Source organism: Rhincodon typus, chromosome 2 (assembly GCF_021869965.1).
Source record: "Rhincodon typus isolate 14 chromosome 2, sRhiTyp1.1, whole genome shotgun sequence".
NCBI lineage: Eukaryota > Metazoa > Chordata > Chondrichthyes > Orectolobiformes > Rhincodontidae > Rhincodon > Rhincodon typus.
This window is the reverse complement of record NC_063333.1, coordinates 5,146,788-5,164,816: the sequence shown is the minus strand read 5'-3', so window position 1 is coordinate 5,164,816 and position 18,029 is coordinate 5,146,788.

Here is an 18,029-nt window from a genome sequence, read left to right as displayed (position 1 = left end):
GATGAAGGGTCTAGGCCCGAAACGTCAGCCTCTCTGCTCCTATGATGCTGCTTGGCCTGCTGTGTTCATCCAGCCCTGCACCTTGTTGTCTCAGCACTTATTATCTATCCCAGTTGCCCAGAGGGCAGTTCAGAGTCAACCACATTGCTGTGGGTCTGGAATCGCATGTAGACCAGACCAGGTAAGAATGGCAGTTTCCTTCCCTAAAGGACATTCGTGAACCAAATGTGGTTTTTCCTGACAATCAGCAATGGATTCATGGTCATCATTAGACTCTAATTCCAGATATATTACTGATTTCAAATTCCACCATCTGCTGTGGTGGGATTGGAACCCAGGTCCTCAGTGTTATCTGGGTCTCTGGATTAAGTCTAGTGATCAATACCACTAGGCCATCACCTCCCCCAGCATTAGGTTAGCTCAAAGGCAACTTTTTTTTTTTGCTCCTCTAAAACAGGTGTGTGGTGTGCCCCAGGTGGTTTGTACTTCGCAGTATGGTATGTCATTACACTTGGGTTAGATCATAGCATCCCTATAGTGTGGAAACAGCCCCTTTGTCCCAACAAGTCCACACCGACCCTCTGAGCATCCCACCCAGACCCATCCCCTTATAACCCACCTAATCTAAACATCCTTGAACATTACAGGACAACTGAGCATGGCCAGTCCACCTAGCCTGCACATCTTTGGACTTGTTTTCCTTTAGCAGGTCTTGTCACGTTTCATGACAGGCAGCTTGCAGATTTTTCTCTTGCAAGATGGGAACCAGGAATTTGAAAACTTTGTCATAAATGGATTTAAACCTGAATTTAAAACTGGAAGTTGGGTTTCTAGGGGTTTTGAACACATTTAGATTTTAAGTTGGTTTGAATGGATTCAGTGTCACTTTGCATTAGCAATTTTGTATGAAAAATGTTAGCACCAGTGCTGTTAGTCAAAGTAGGGCTTCACAAAAATGCAGCAGCTTCCAAAATTGAAATCTAATTGGTAGGCTAAGTTGGCTGGATACTGACATAGTCTGATATCAGTATTTAAAGTTGAATGTAACTTCTCGGTGGAAGACTTTCTGGTGAACTAAGAAATGGAGCATTGTGACTTGAAATTGAGAAATCAGAAGCCAGAAACAAAATCTGAAATTAATGTAAGAGCTCAGCAGCTCGGGCAACATCTATGGCGAGAAAGCAGAGTTAACATTTCAGGTCCAGTGACCCTTCAGAGCTGATTGTAGCCAAGAAAAGTGGGTGGGGTGGGGTGGTTGCAGAGTAAACAATAGGTGGAACCAAGAGAAAATAAACAGTTGGGTAGGCAAAGGAATGGGTAAAAGTAGGCTGACATTCTCCCAGGCTGACTAATAATCTCCATGAGCAGCTATTCAATGAATGAATGGTTGTGGTAACAACCCATGTGCTGATGAGTTCTAGTATGTGGGAGTTGAGGTAAGGCTATGGGAGAAGGTGCTCGGTCCTAGAATTATTGAACTCTGTATCAAGTCCAGAAGGCTGCAGGGTCCCCCAAGTAGATGAGCTCATGCTGACCTTTGTTAGAGCTCTGTAGTAAGCCTGAGCGAAGTTGGCTGGGGAACACTGTTGAAATGGCAGGCACCCAGAAGCTTGGAGTTGTTTTTGCAGACAGAATGTTTGTTTGCAGAACAGTGGTTGACCAATCTGTGCTTTGTCTCTCCATTGTAGAGGAGATCACATTTGACCCTGAAACTTGATTCTAGCGATGCTTCTTGTGTTGATCTCTGACTTGGATTCTAAGGTGCAAGGTGAATTCATATTTTTTCCTGTGGGAAAGTGAGGTAAATGCTTTCCTTTTTTAGCCTGAAGTTAAAAAGATCCAAAAGTACTAAAGCTTCAGTGGCAGAGGTTCTTGCTCTTGACTAAATGTGGCATTTTTCTTAGTAAAAGTATTCTGAAGTTCTAAAGGGATTCAGCAACTATATCTAATCAATTCTATGATGGTAATGTCACTATTGGGTATTGTATACTGACTAAGCAGCCTGCAACTGCTCCAGTAAAACACAGGTCTCTGGTTAATAGAAACAGAAATACAAGCAGAGCAACTGAAATAACCAATACAGAAAATGACCAAAAAAGCAAGAACTGTCTCAGCCAAGGCAGATAAGTTTGCCTGGAGACAATGGGTCTTTGCAATGTTTTAGGCTCAGACAATTGAAAACCAGAGAGGCATCAGAACACATTAGCAAGTGTGAAAGAACAGTTTGTGACAAACACAAGCAACACTAGATGCAAGCTTCAATCGGACAAAATGTGGAGTTGCCAGAGTTGGACTGGGGTGGACAAGGCCAGAAGTCAAATGACACCAGGTTATAGCCTTTCTGATGAAGGGTCTAGGCCCAAAACATCAGCCTTCCTGCTGCTCGGCCTGCTGTGTTCATCCAGCTCTGCACCTTGTTGTCTCCGATTCTCTCCAGCATCTGCAGTTTCTACTATCCCAGGTTATAGTCTAACAGGTTTAGTTGAAATAACAAGATTTTGGAGCATTGCCCCTTTTCTCGGGTGAGGTGAGAGAAGCGCACAGGCACAGAATTTATAGGCAGAGAAGCCAATGGACAGAGATCAAAAGCTTATACAAATAGTGAGCAGCGTGTCAACAGACAAAGTAATTTGCCTCTGCAGGAGATTGAGTGTCAGATGGTGAGTGAAATGTCAACAGCTGTATAACAAGCCAAGGGATGACCTACAATCTGATTATGGGAAGGGTCACTTGACCTGAAATGTAGAATCGTGGAAACACGCTGTTCAGCCCAACAAGTCCACACCGACCCTTGGAGCATCCCAGACTCATCCCCCTGTAACCGTCCTAATCTAAGTGTCCTTGAACTCTACGGGCAACTTAGCATGGCCAATCCACCTAACCTGCACGTCATTGGACTGTGGGAGGAAACCCCTGCAGACACGGAATGTGCAAACTCCACTCAGTTGCCTGAGGGTGGAATCGAACCCAGGTTCCTGGCGCTGTGAGGCAGCAGTGCTAACCCCTGAGCCACTATGCTGCCCCAGACTCTGTTTTCTCCACAGATGCTGCTAGACCTGCTGAGCTTTTCCAGCAATTTCTATTTTTGCTTCCAAATCAAAGGTGGGGTGGGGGTGGTGCATGGCTGAATAGCAGTCAGATCACTGATTCTCCAACAAAGTGGGGAGAAGAATACCAAGAATTTTGAGCATGCTGGAAAAAGCTATTGGAGCTTTTTAATGTGGAGAGGAAAAATAATGTCTATATTTATACAAATCAATTGCCTTTAGAAAGCTTAAGGGATTCTTGCCTAACATTCTGGTGTCTGAGACCTCCTAAGATGAAGGAACAGATTGATATAAGGGTTAATGGGCTGTAAAGTGGTTGTATAAATATGGGGAGCTTGTGATCAATAGGGTGTCTTTATGAAGTGTAGTTAATTGAAGTAAAGCTCTCTCTGTTTGTATTTAAAACAGAATCCTACAGCATAGAAACAGGCCTTTTTTTTTTTAGCCCAACATGACGATGCTGACCAAACACTAAACTACACTAATTCCACTTTTCTGCACCTGGTCCGTAGCCCTCTATGCTCCAATGTTTTAAGTACTTACCCTTGCTAAAATTTAAGCATCTGGATATCTGGCTCCAATACTCTTTCTAGCATCATGTTCTGTATTTCTACCACCCTCTGCGTTAAAGTGTTTTACTTCCGATCTCCTTAACTATTTTCTTCTCTCCTATGCCATCTGGTCTTGGACCCATCAGCAATGGAGAAGAGACTCTCATGATCTACTCCAGCCATGCCTCTCAATTTTGTATTCCTCAATCAGATGACCCATCCACCCAGCTTCCACTGCTCCAAGGAGAAAACATGCAGCCTATCCAGTCTCTGACTAAATTTTCACTGTGGGCAACATTCTTGAGGATCTCCTGTGCATCCTCTCCAGTGGATCAGTCCTTCTGACAGTGAAGATCAGAATTGGTTATAGAACATGGAATGTAGAACAGTGCAGCACAGGACCAGTTCCTTTGGCTGAACATGACACCAAATTAAAAACCAAAAAGAACTGTGGATGCTGTAAATCAGGAACAAAAACAAAGTTGCTGGAAAAGCTCAGCAGGTCTGGCATCATCTGTGAAGGAGAAAACAGTTAATGTTTTGGGTCTGGTGACCCTTCCTCAGAACCAAATTAAACTAATCCCTTCTGCACACCCTTGGCCCATATCCCTCCATTCCTTGCATGTTCATGTGATTATCAAGAAGTCTCAGACGCCCCTATCGTATCTGCCTGCACCGCTGCCCCTGGCAGCATGTTCCAGCCTCCTACCACTGCTTTCAAAAAAAAACAGACTTGCCCCTCACCCTTCCTTTTTTTTGAACTTCCGCTCTTTTTTTTAAACGTATGCCTCCTAGTTGTAGACATTTTTTGACAGTTACCTTCATGTGAGGGGATAAGTAAACTTTTGATCCTGTGCCTATTTAAACAAGCTTTTAAAATTTATTTCCGTGGAGCAGCTATCTTGAGTTTTAAGAATCCTGTTGTGAAACTGCAAGAATTTCTTAAATATGCATCTGGCACTTAACTAGGTCATTTGTTAAGTTCCTGACATCTAACACAAAATAAAACCAAGAACTGAATTTGCTGGAGAAACTCATTAGGTCTGGCAGCATCTGTGGTGAGTGCCAAGTCAGTGCTTTGGGTCCAGTGGCCTTCTGTTTTTGTTTCATCCACGACTCCCTGTTCAATCAATTTAGAAATCTGTTCATTGTCGTGAATATTGTTTGTTCTGTTTGGATATTTTAGTGTTACTTACTTTTTAGACTTGATGTCCAGTATTGAAACACCATTCATTTTTACATGTCTTGTGCAGTAGGACATGTGTTTCTTAGTGACCTAAATTGTGGTTCCCGCTCAGCCTATCTCTGCCCTGTTTTACAGTAACCTTCCTGACAAGTTCTACCACCAGGCATCCATTTGAATCCAGGAATGGCAAACATGGGACATCACTAACTAGGTTCTTGTGACATACGCTTTTGTGGCCAGCTCTGAATGACATCGAGTGGTCCTTGCTGACAAGTTGATGAGCCATATCCCCTGTCCATTATGCACTGTGAAAAGTACTGAATACTATTTGAGCTAAGGGTCATAAAATGTAACTCCTTTTGGCCTTTGTAAAGCCAAATTAAAATTGAGCAAGTTTTCAGATAAAGTAGTACATAATTAGTGAACATTTTGAAACTCTGTATTTTCTTTATTAAAAGTAAATATTTTAGTACATTAGTCTGCAGCACAAACATTCCACTTCTCCCTGTGGAAAAGTGACCTAATTTTAAACATTGGGTCCAGAATTTCACAATTTGATGCAAAATCATTTTCATATCGTCCAGGTATGTAGCTGTCCTACTGTTGGATATTGCATTATGCTATCATTGGCCTATAATTCTGCAATTGTGTAAATTCACAGGCATCATTATTAGGATCAGAGTAGTGGATTAACTTTACCTATAGATAAGCTGCATTTAAGTTTGTTTTGACCATGTCTTTCTCCATTTACAATAACTTTTATAGGCTATGTAGAGAAATTGTTTCTCTCTGCTACCTATCATTTTTGTTTGCATTTAGTGCCAGACGAAGGTGAACTTGCTTTCTTTGTTACTGTATACATGTGGTTTGTGATCTGAGTATTTGAGAAAATTAAATTCCAATATTCTGAATTAAGGTTAAGTGTGGTCTATTAGTTTGATTCCTGTCTGAGTGCTATAATCAGCCCCTTTGTGAGATTGCTGTGCATTTCATTAGTGGGTTTGGTGATCACTCATCAGGATGTAGGTAACCCTAGCACCACCTTTTTTTGGGTGCTGAGGATGGTCTGTATTACATTTGTTGCTTGTTTGTTTTTGATCAGTGGACTGCTTTTTGAATGCTGGACTTCATTGCTATATCTCTCTCCCAGCTAACTTATTGAGTAAGCTTATTGATTTTTATTGAAGGAGTGGGACATTTTGTTTCCATAATTATTGTATTCACTCACTTCAAACCAAGTCTAGAGTGGCCATCACTGAGCTGACTTTTGTGTTTTATTGGTTTAAAAATTGTTCTTGTGGATATGTTCTCTTGTCTGTGCAGCCACTGTTTGGTGTTTTTTTTAAGCATAACTAATAGATTGAAGATTTGGAAACAAAGTCTAATATCTGAATCTGAGCTTTTTTATCTCTAGTGCTCAGCTTCAGAAGATGGAGAGTGGCATGGTTTTAATGTTTGTATATTCATGCTTTAGATTAAGACTATATTTTTTCCCTCTTTATCATCTTGTATCTGTTTTGCAGTCCTTCAGGTAATGGTTGACACTACATTCCTTCCCATACTACTTGACTGTTGATGAGCTGAGGTGGGACTAAGGAAGTTCCGGTCTTATCTCGTTCAAATCCAGAGTGTTGTATTATGTTTGTTTGCTGACTACTCCCAACTTTACTCATCAATTGTATCTCTCCACTCCTCTTCTGTTGCTTGTCTACATCTGGTAAAGTAGCAATTTTCTCCAACAAAATATTAAGAAATCTTTGTTTTCAGTGTCTCTTCCCTAGCTACTGGCTCAATTCCCCCTCCCTGGCAGTGGTCTGAGGTTGAATATCTTTGCAAACTTGGTGATATATTTGACCCCTAGATGAACATCCAGTCCCCCTTTTTGTATGTGCCATTTCTGCCCCTGTTACATTCCTTAGTTGAACTTGAGTTTCAGCTCATCTGCTGAAACGCTCCTCCGTGTGCACTTTTATTATCTCTCTAGATTGATCTACTCACCCCCAAAGCCATTTACTACAGTTTGGCTTCGGTTCATGAAGCCAGTCTCACCTCCCTTAAGTTTAGTTATTCTGTCCATGTTTGGAACCAATGCTATTGGCCCCTCATGGAGTAGCATCACGAAACTCCAAAAGAATGTGGGTCAGAGGCTGTTGAGGTGAGTGTAGTGGCCATCACTTAATGAAAAGGTGTTGGTGATGCTGAAAAGTCTGAAGGTGGATAAATCACCTTGACTGGATGGGCTACACTTGTAGGGTTCTGAAGGAAATAGCTAAGGATGTGGTAGAGGCATTGGTGGTGATCTTTCAGGAATTGAGTCGGGTAGGGTACCAGAGGACTAGAAAATAGCTAAAGTAACATGCCCTGTTTAGAAGGGGGGCAATGGCCTGGTGGTATCACAAGACTGTTAATTCAGATCCCCAGGTGATGTTCTGGGGACTTGGGTTCAAATGCCACCATGACAGATGGTGGAAATTGAATTTATTAAATATCTGGCATTAAGAGTCTAATAACGACTGTAAATCCATTGCCAGGAAAGACCCACCTGGTTTCCTTTTAAGGAAGGAAACTGCCATCTTTACCTGGTCTGGCCTATGTGACTCCAGACCCACAGCAATGTGGTTGACTCTTAACTGGGCAATAAATGCTGCTGGCCAGTGACTGCCTCATCCCAAGAATGAATTTTAAAAAATGGAAAATTGGACGTTATAGACCAATTTAGCCTGACCTCCATTGTTAAGATTTTAGAGTCTGTCATTAAGGATTAGATTGTGGAGTACTTGGATGTGCATGGTAAAATAGAGCTGGGTCAGCACCCCTTCATCAAGGGACATCATATCTGACAAAATACATGAACTCTTAACAGATAGTGAGCCCCTGTAATTTCTTCTGTCTCCTACAACAACCTGGAATACAACTCATCCAGACTTCATCCAAGGGGATTTTGTCCACTTCTTAAACCTTCAAAGTCTCCCTGCTACTTGCATCAATCTGCTCAGCTTTGCAGTTCACCACCTTATTCTGCACTTCTATCTTCTTTTTCCTGACTAAAGATAGATGTAAAGTACTTGTGTAATGTTCTAGAAATACACCCCACCTCCCCCAACCCTGTCTCTAATAGATCCTACTCTTTTTCTCTTTTCACTTTTAATATACTTGTAGAATATCTTGATTTTTCCCAAATCTTGCCTGCTAGCTTTTCTCAACCCCCTTTTTGTTCTCATAATTGCTTTATTGAGCTCCAACCCCCCCACTTTCTATACTCTTCTCTCCATCTGTTATTTTGCTCACTTTTTGTACTTGTTATAGGTGTCTCTTCTTTATCCATTCCTAGACATGATGGTTCTCTAGAGGTTGTTACTACTTTGTTTTCCCCCTAAAAGTGTACTAAGCTCAGCAGGTCTGGTAGCAATTTGTTTTTTTTTTTTAAATTAAATGTTTTTGCTCCATTTCTCCTCTGAACAGGGGATGAGACCAGCCACCAGACTTCATGTGGTCTGGCCTCCATGTTGAGGACATTCAGGGCAACTCCCTCCTGACCATTCCACTTTATCCCACCAGCAGGGCAGACCAATAGACAGACTGTCACCCAGTGTGGTGACAGTACTGTCTGGGGCATTGTCATACTCATGGAATCATACCTCTTTACAGGCAGTGTTGGGCTGTTACTTGACTAGCTTGAGTTTTTTTTCCCAGTTTTGGTCCTAGTTCCAGATGTTTGCCAGTAAAACTTTGCAGGATTGACAACTCGGTTTATCACTTTCTGTGCTAGGTGCTTTGGTTTCATTCCTTTTGGACTTTTTTAGTGTTACTTTAATAACTGAGTGACTTGCTATGATGGCTGAGAGTCTGGAATCCGACATAGGCTAGACCAACTAAGGACATTAGTGCACGAAGTGGACTGTAATTTTTCATGAAATTTCAGATTTGGAATTAGTTAGCAAAGTATCTGTCAGTAGATAACACACCACCATGTTTCATTCACTTTTTTGGGAAAAGCTCAGTAAATGCATCCATGTATTGGTAACTAGGACGCCTGTTAGCTTAGTTGGCTGGTTGGCAGAGTTAACCCAACTGTGTGGGGTTCAATTTCTGCACTAGCTGAGTTTACCATTTGAAGACTCCTCAATATCTCCCCTAACCTGAGGCCTGCTGACTCTCTCTCTCCAGTTAACCATCACCAGTCATCTGAGGGAGCAGGACTGGTGAATTTGCAAATTAAAAGCACAAAGAATTGCAGATGCTGTAAATTGGGAATAAAAACAAGTTTTTTGGAAAAGCTGAACAGGTCTGGCAGCATCTGTAGAAAGTCAGTTAACACTTCAGGTCCAGTGACCCTTCCTCAGAAGTGACTTTACCTTTTTAAACAGCTAACAAACTGTCAAAGTGAGTTGTTGGTGACAATGTACTTTATTTTCAATTTTAGCAGTTAGAAATAATAGCAGAATTGGTACAGTTAAAATTTGAAGGCTAGGCTACTTAAGTTTTTTTTTTGTTCTACATTAACATGTAATTTCAATGCTAAGCCAGTAGGGTTTGCTGTTGTACATTAGGAACAAAATTGTTGCAAAAGTTCAGCAGGGCTGGCAGCATCTGAAGGAAGTTAGAGTTAATGTTACAGATCTGGTGACCCCTTCTCAGATGCTGTCAGACCTGCTGAACTTTTCCAGCAACTTTGCTTTTGTTGCTGATTTACAGCATCCACAGTTCTCTTGGTTTTTATTTTGCTGGTCTACATTGTTATTCCTAACTAGAATTGTGGCTTGCATGTATCCATTTTTTGGAATCAAACAGTGAAACTGGTGCTGGATCACCTTCATTTGATTAGTATGCAATCTGATTTTATAAAAGCAGTTTAATGGCAGAATACCTTTGCATAAATGGTATTCATTCTCTTTTTATTTCCATTGGAATTGGTTGAAAACCACAGTCTAGACCCAAAACATCAGCTTTCCTGCTCCTCTGCTGCTTGGTCTGCTGTGTTCATCCAGCTCTAAACCTTGTTATCTCAAACTATTAGCTGCTTTTGTAACCTAAATTCTTGGTTTTTTTGAAAAAAAAACCTTCTCTACACCTAACCCCCTCCACCCACCCAAACAGTCAGTCACTTTAAGTCATCTAATGGCTTGGGGTCATAAAGGCATTGAAGGGTCTAGGCCCGAAATGTCAGCCTTCCTGCTCCTATGAAGCTGCTTGGCCTGCTGTGTTCATGCAGCTCTACACCTTGTTATCTCAGAATTACGTATTGACTTTGTCAGTTCTGTTTATATAAAGTCTGAAAAGCTTTGAGCAATTTGAGGAGATATGTGGTAGCTTAAAAATCATATTTTATTCATGAAGCTGCAGTAATTGATATGGAATATCTTGCTCTACAGTAAGATATATACTAAAATTAAAAATGCTGATCAGTTGCTTTTCTTTACTGTCCTATTTCAGGTTGCAAGCATATTGAGGCAAGTATTTATAGACCAGTTTAGTGTCAAGTCCTGTGACCAGTAGGACTAAATTCCAATCTTATGACTGTCTTGGATGTAGTAAATACTTGTGGTGGGAAATGGAAGCTTCAATTAGAAAGTGCATATGTAGGGTGTGAAAAGGCATTTATGCTCCACTTAATCAGTGATATGTTATTCAAATACCCTGTGTACTGGGATCTAAAATGCTTGTTGACCAGCATGGTTCCTGCAGCTGAAGTTTCATTCATTGAGAATGGTAGATATTTTCAGAGGAACAAAATTGAGGAGATCTAATAATGCCTAGCAGCTCAGAAGTATTGATCAGGTCATTTTGTGTAAAGGTGTATCTATTAGGCAGCAAGTTTCTCTTATCTAAGTCACATTTTAACATCATTTTAGTGATATAAAATGATGTAAGGCTAAACTCCAGAAAATGGAATTTTTAGCCTTTTCTTAAACGGAGCAGTCTAGATCATTGAAAAATGAAAATTCTGCACCTTGCATGGGACAAACTGGGCAGTTCTTGCAGAAAAACAGCATTAACATGCTGAGCTGAATGACTGCCTGCCTTGTTACAAAATACTGGTTCTTATCAGTCAGCTGACTTTTGTCTTGCTCATTCATTTTTCTTTTTGTTGCTTGATTTTGCTCAATTTTAAGCCCTGTGGCCACTGATTACAGTAATTGTCGGAGTTCAGAAATATAAGGCCTCAGCTTGAGGGAGATATCCAAATTTTGTTCCAGCTAAGTTTGTTTTTGAATATTGCTTGGTGGATGTGAGATTAGTTCAGTCAAAGACTGCAAACAGCTGAACAAGCTGAGCTGGTTATGCACTATCATCAGACACATAGGACATCACTTGTGACTTTTGACAGCAGCATCAGTCATTTGGAGGATGTAAACTTTTTTTTTTCTCGAGGCATCGACCATCATAGCTGTTTGGAAGAAATGTGGAGGACAAGTTATGTAGGAGGAAGGGTGTTGCTGGGCTGGGGAACCATGCTTAATAAATGGGCACTAGTAACTATCATCAGCTAAGACTTTTTTAGACATTGATGAAATCATGAGGGACGAGGACTCTTTCCCAGGGTAAGGGAGTCCAAAACTAGAGGGCATGTGTTTAAGGTGAGAGGAGAATGCTTTAAAAGGGACTTGAGGGGCAATTCTTCCATGCAGAGGGTGGTGCATGTGTGGAATGAGCTGCCAGAGGAAGTGGGAGCATCTGGTACAATTGCAACTTTTGAAAGGCACTTGGATGGGTATATGAATAGGAAGGGTTTAGAGGGATATGGGCCAAATGCTGGCAAATGGGACTAGATTTAATTTATGATGTCTGGTTGGCATGGATGGGTCAGACCAAAAGGTGCTGTACATCTAATGACACTTATGAAAACATGGCCAAGAATGGAAGTTGTGGTCAATAGTTTGGTAGAAATAGGGTTCAAAGGCACAAGTTGACTCTAATTGACAAGCCAGTTTGGAATGGAAATGCAATTCTGGAGAGAGGACATGTATCTTTTTGTCCCTCCTGATGGTAGAGGCTGTGGGTTTGAACGTGGTGTTTAAAGACTTTTTTTGTTTTTGAATTACTGCAGAATCTCTGCAAGAGTTCATGTTGCCTTCACCACAACTGAAATTGCAGCAATAAATGTTGAAATAATGGATGGGATACCATTTGAGTGGGCTGTATTGTCCTGAACATTGGAAAGCCTCCCTCTTTCTCCCCCATGCTGTTAAAATCAAGTGGTACCATGTCTAGGATTTTAAAGGTGGCTTTGAGCACTTGCATTGTAGAAATAATTTGCAAGATGGATACTGCATACACTACATTAAGACAAGGTTGTAAATGAACTAATTAAATCCTGAGAAATCTATTTTTTCAAGATGGGAGGAAATGTGTAGGTGGGATGCCCTGTTGCCATGGTCCTCATGAGTCAGAGGATATTATTTCAGGCAAGCTGCTTGGAGAATTGGAAACTGGTTACCATTGCTTTTTCTTATTGCATAACAAGAAGCATGTTAAATTTGAATTACATAATAAATTATTTAAATGCCTCTGATAGGTGTAATTGGACACCAAATGGATGCCAAGTCAAAGGAGATATTTGGATGGCCTTAAAGGAGGTCTTAAGAGGAGATGGTATAGATAAAGTATTAGGGAAGAAGTCCCTGAACTTGGCTGACAGTATGATCATGAATGGAACAATAAAAGGAGTAGACACTCCATCAGGATTATTGAGAATTTCCTTAAAACAAATAATGAGAATTGACAATAGGTCACTGTAGCCACCTTCACCTTTTTCTGTGGTATTATGAATGACTTTGGGTTTCAACTCCATGCATATTTACCATTGTTACTTAATTTCCCTGAGATTAAACAATCCTGAGATGATGCTGTCGAATATTAGGCTTCCTAGCTAGGGATATAACCCCTCTTTTTATCCAGTGAAGCCTCTTCAAGATTACTCTACTTTTTTTTCTGTGATTATCACCTGATTTTCCACAGCATCGAACCAATTTACTTTACTTCATAGGACAGCCCTTTCATCCCAGGAACCAATCAGACCATAAAATGGAGGAGCACTGGTGGGCCATTTAACCCACTGGGTCTGCTCAACCAGTCAGTGAGGTCATGTCTGATCTAGTGATTCTCAATTCCATGTTCCTCAGAGATAGTAAGAACAGCCGATGCTGGAGTCAGAAAAATCTGAAGGGTCCCGACCCAAAACGTTAACTTTCCTGCTCCTCTGATGCAGCCTGGCCTGCTGTGTTCTTCCAGCTCCACACTGTTATCCATGGCAAGCACTTGCTTCCCCCTCCCTGCCTTCTCATTAAACATCTTTGTTTCAATAATGTCCCCTCACTCTTCTAAATTTCACTGAGTACAAGCCTAAGCTACTCAACGGTTCCTCGGATGTAGGTCTTTTCCATGCTGTGTATCAATTTCTGCAGGTTGCTTCCAACGCAACCTCCTATAAGAGGACCAAACTGTTCAGTTTTCAAACTGTGGTCTAACTAGTGCCTTATGCACTTTTCGCAAAAGTTTTTTCTTTATGCTTAAAGGCTAATATTCCATTTGCCTTCCCTATTTGCTGAATGTGGATGATAGCTTTTTGTGATTTACACACAAAGACCCGGAATCCCTTGTGCTGGAGCTCTTTGTAATCTTTCTCTATTAAAGTAATCAGCTTGTCTGTCTGCCATAGTGCATAACCTTGCATTTTCCCACATTACGTTCAGTGTGGGGTTGAATGGGTTTTTGCCCACTTATTCACTCCAGATTCACTTTTTTGTCATTCTCCATAGTTGCCTTCCCACTTTTTAATCTGTAAACATGGTGATAGTGAACATTTTAATGTACAAAATATGTAGTAACTAATTATGGGCCCAGCTCTGATCCCTATGGCACCTCTTTAAAATTCACTTCACTTGTTGGACATGGGTGTTGCTGGCTAGCCAGCATTTATTGCTCATCCCTATTTTGCCCTTTAAGGTGGAGGTGAGCTGCTTCCTTGAGCCACTGCAATTCATGTGCTGAAGGTAGACCCACAATGACCTTGGGGAGGGAATTTGAATTACAGGTTGCCACCTGAAAATCCCAATGGTCTTCTGTTTGTTAGCTAGTACTGGTATCCATGCTGACATGCTACTGTCAACTCCTTTTTGGGTTTTACACTATAGCAACCGGATGCGTGATATCTCATGGATGTCCAAATATGTTACATCCACTGCCTCCTCGTATCTACCTTGCTGTTCCTACTTCAGATAATTTTAATGAATTTTGTCAGACATGACTTTCACTTCATGAAGCGATGCTGCATCAGTTGTTTTTTCTGAATGCTCAGCTATTAGAATCAGTTATAAAGACTAACATTTTTCCCAAAGATAGTTTGAGCTTACTGGTTTCTTTTTATCTCCCTGCCTCTTTTGAATGTGTTACATTGGTAGTTTTCCAATCCTCTGCAACTTTCCAAGAATTTTTTTGATTTTATGGAAGATTAATACTAGTTCATTCACTAACTCTGGCTGCTTACTTCTAATATCCTTGGATGCAATCCAAAGGACATTTTTATGACCTTTAGTTTCATAGTACCTTTTTCCTTTTAGGGATTGCTATTGTATTTACTGTGGTGTTTTCTGCTTAAACTCCTCTCCCAGTCCACTCTAACAAACTCTGACCTCATTTATTTGGCTCACTAGATTAAACACAATTATAATGTAGTCAATCTTTTTTCCATCTCCGAATTTGGAAATCAAAACAGTGCACTGCATCATCAGCGTCTTTTTAAAGATCACTTTTTTGTATTCTCACTACCAGTGACCATAATGTACTTCATATGCTATTTTGTTCCTCTTTTCACTGTCTTTTGCAGTCTGACATCTTCAAAGCTTGCATTTCAACCAACCTTTTTGTATCATCAAACTTGAATGGAAGAGAAAGGGAATAATGGATTGACAGTAGCATTTCACTGGACACAGTCTGGCAACTTGAAAATGCCCATTTAATGGCCATGATTGTTAAACAGTTGCCCTCTTTAATGCCAAACAGGCACACTGACCATTGAGCAGGAGTATGGATAAGCAGCAGGTGCAGGCAAGGCCTGAGGTTTTCTTGCCAGTTGCAGAGGAGCCCTTCTGCCCCTTTGACCCCACCAGGAAGTGTGGCAAATAAACATTTTCAGTAGGTCAAAATCACTACTTCTGGCTGTTCCACTTGGGTCTTTAGTTGATGTTAGTGTCATGACCCAATATGACTTGCATATTTCCAAAAACCTACCTCCTTTCTACCAGTGTCCTGCTTGTTTCTCCAATTGGGATTAGTACAAGGATATATTGGGAAGGGGCTAACTAACGGCTATGTCTTTAAATACCCCATCCCTGCCTAGTTTCCACCAGGTGGGGAAAGAAACAAAAATTGGGCTATTGGTTAGATAACTGTTTAATGTGTTGCACCTAAGCAAATGGTTCAGCAACGTGCAGCTAGGGGAATGTCCATGGATTGTAAACTGCCATAAACTGGATTACCTCAGATACTTGTTTTCCAGGGTTTGGAGTAAGAGTAGGGATGTCTTTGTGCAACTGTACAAAGTGTTGGTGAGACTACACTTGGAATACTGTTAGCACTTTTGATCCCTTTATTTAAGATATTCTATCATTTGGAGGCAGTTCAGCAAAGATTCACTAGGATGATCTCTAGTGTGAGGGATTGGCTTAAGAGCAAAGGCTGAACAGGTTGGGACTTGGTGAAATTTAGAATGAAAGGTGTCCTGGTTGAAACATACAGGGTTCTCAAGGGGCCTGACAGGGTAAATGTTGAGTAGATTCTCCTTTGCTGGAGAGTCTAGGACCAGAGGGGACAATCCTAGAATTAACAGGTGCCAATTTAAGACTGAGATGAGGAATTTTTGAGGATTGGGTTTTTGGAACTGAACTGTTTGGGCAGAGTCCTTGTGCATATTTACGGCTGAGAAAGATTGGATAGGTAGGGGAATTGAAGGTTATGGGGCAAGGGCAGGAAAGTGAATGTTCAGTCTGCACTGATCCCGCTGGCTTGAGGGACTGAATAGCGTACTCCTGTTCCTATTTATGCCTCAGTCTCCGGAACTGTGTAGCTTGACTTCAGCTTCACTGGATTTCTTTGGATTGTTGCTTTGGTATGTGAACTGTAATTAAAACTCACTGGATGTGACAAGGCCAGTATGTATTCCTAATGCTCCTTGATCTGAGTTTGCTAGGCTTGAGCCCAGGCTCGACTAAGTCAGCAGGGAATCCAGAATGTGAAACCTACTGAAATTTGCCCCCCCACCCCCAAAACAAAAAAAAATCTACATGTTACATCCATCAGCGTCAGTACATCTCAGTCCTTGTGGAGACCAGTGCTGTATCATCCTAACTCTCTTGAGACTCAAAAGATTTGAGCAGTGCAAAACTGGGCATTTATGAAGAGCAGTGCATTGTCAGCAGCAGAATTTTACTTTTACAACAATCAGTAGCTTCATGGTCCGGAACATCCATCTCTGCTATTTTAAGCCGGGGGATTGATCCCACTTTTGCGTGCGAGTGTGTGCCAGGAGCAGCATCAGCCATACTTTAAAATGTTAATATTAACCTGGTGAAGTTGCAAAACAAGACCACATTTATGCTACAAAGAAACATGTAATATATAGAAACCAAGGGACAAAAACCTAATTAGAAAATTTCACTAAGTTGCAATCCTAAAATTAAGTAGAACCTCACAGTAGGTCAATACTCAGAAATTAGTGTGACTGAGTCAAGCAACTATGAGGATAAAGTTACTGAGCTATGACTTTGACATCCACTGGTATTAGGTGTTTGCTAACCATATGGATGAGACCAGGTCTGCAGGATGGATGAGCCTACAGGTCATGCACTGTGTGCAGGATGCCGTTCAGGTGGGGAACTAAAAAAAAAAAAAAAAAAAAAATCATGAAAGGAGATGGCATTGCCAGAGGGACAGATGCTCTTCTCTGTAGTGTTCTGAATGTTATCTGTCCACTGCTGAGGTTAAGGATATCACCTCGTCTAGAGATGAACCCTGGAGTGGGTAGGGGAGAATCCCATTATTGTGATTCACATAGGAACTATGATGCAAATAGAACTAGAAAAGATGCTTTGAGGAATTGAGGTCCTGCATTTTAGTGCAGACCTTGAGGGTTACAGTCAAGAGCTGATTACCAAGTTGTGTACAAACTAGCAGTGTTAAACAAGTTTGAGAATGTGCAGCAACACTTTAAAGACCAGTGTGCAATAAAGATGTATTGATCACGGGAAATTGGCATGATTACTGAGAAGAGTGACCAATTCCATTGGGCCATGTTCAACTTTTACCAGGGCACAGCCTTGCCTGGTTTATTGTATAACTTGAGCTGCTGCAAATAAGGCCTTAAACTTATCAGGGATAGGGAGGAGGAGGTCTGATTTTTTTTGTTTATTATTGAAGGCAAAATTGCATTATTATTGTAATTTATGCTGTGAATAGTGTGTATACCCCCTGCATTACACTTCTATTACTTAGTGTGTGTGAAGGGACCCTGCCTTGATCAACCAGAACACTTGATTCGCTGGCACAGTCCTGGCCCTGTAAGTGCCACTTACAAGGTTTATTGTGCTAGAGAAGTGCTTTGTAAACTGGATGCAGCCAAACAATGATCTGGTGTGGTATTGTTTAGTTGAAAAGGAAGTTTGGGAAAACTACGTAAAGCTACTGCTGTCATGATCAGAGAAAGCAAGAGTGCATACAAGTGTCTTGTTGCAGATAATCTCAGGTGGTGAAAGCTGTTCTGGAAAGGACTCCTGATGTACACTGAATAAAGAGCAGTATATTGTGGAACTGTATAATTACATAATGCCATACATCAGTGTACTTGGACACTGAATACCAATGTTTTGGACTTCTGAGACAATTTTGTAAGTGTATGCTTTAATTTTATTATGTTTTGGGTTTGCCCTCCTGCACTGTTTGAACTAATCCTCAATCATCTGGTTTGATTATGATGGTAGAATGGGGATTTGTGGACCATGGGGTTGCAGATCATATTTGAAGTGCGACTGTGCTGATGACCCATTACACTTCATGGATAGCAGTCTTCTGTTGGCAGATCTATTTCAAAGTCTTTCATTTCGAGTCATAAAGTAACGTGGTGAAAGTGCTACACCAATCTGATGGAGTGCCTTCTCCATGTGAAGACAGGACTTTTTCTCTCAATAGAAATTGTGCACGTGATGGTCACTTACCATTTTTTTTTGGCATGATTCCTTAACCAAGACCTTT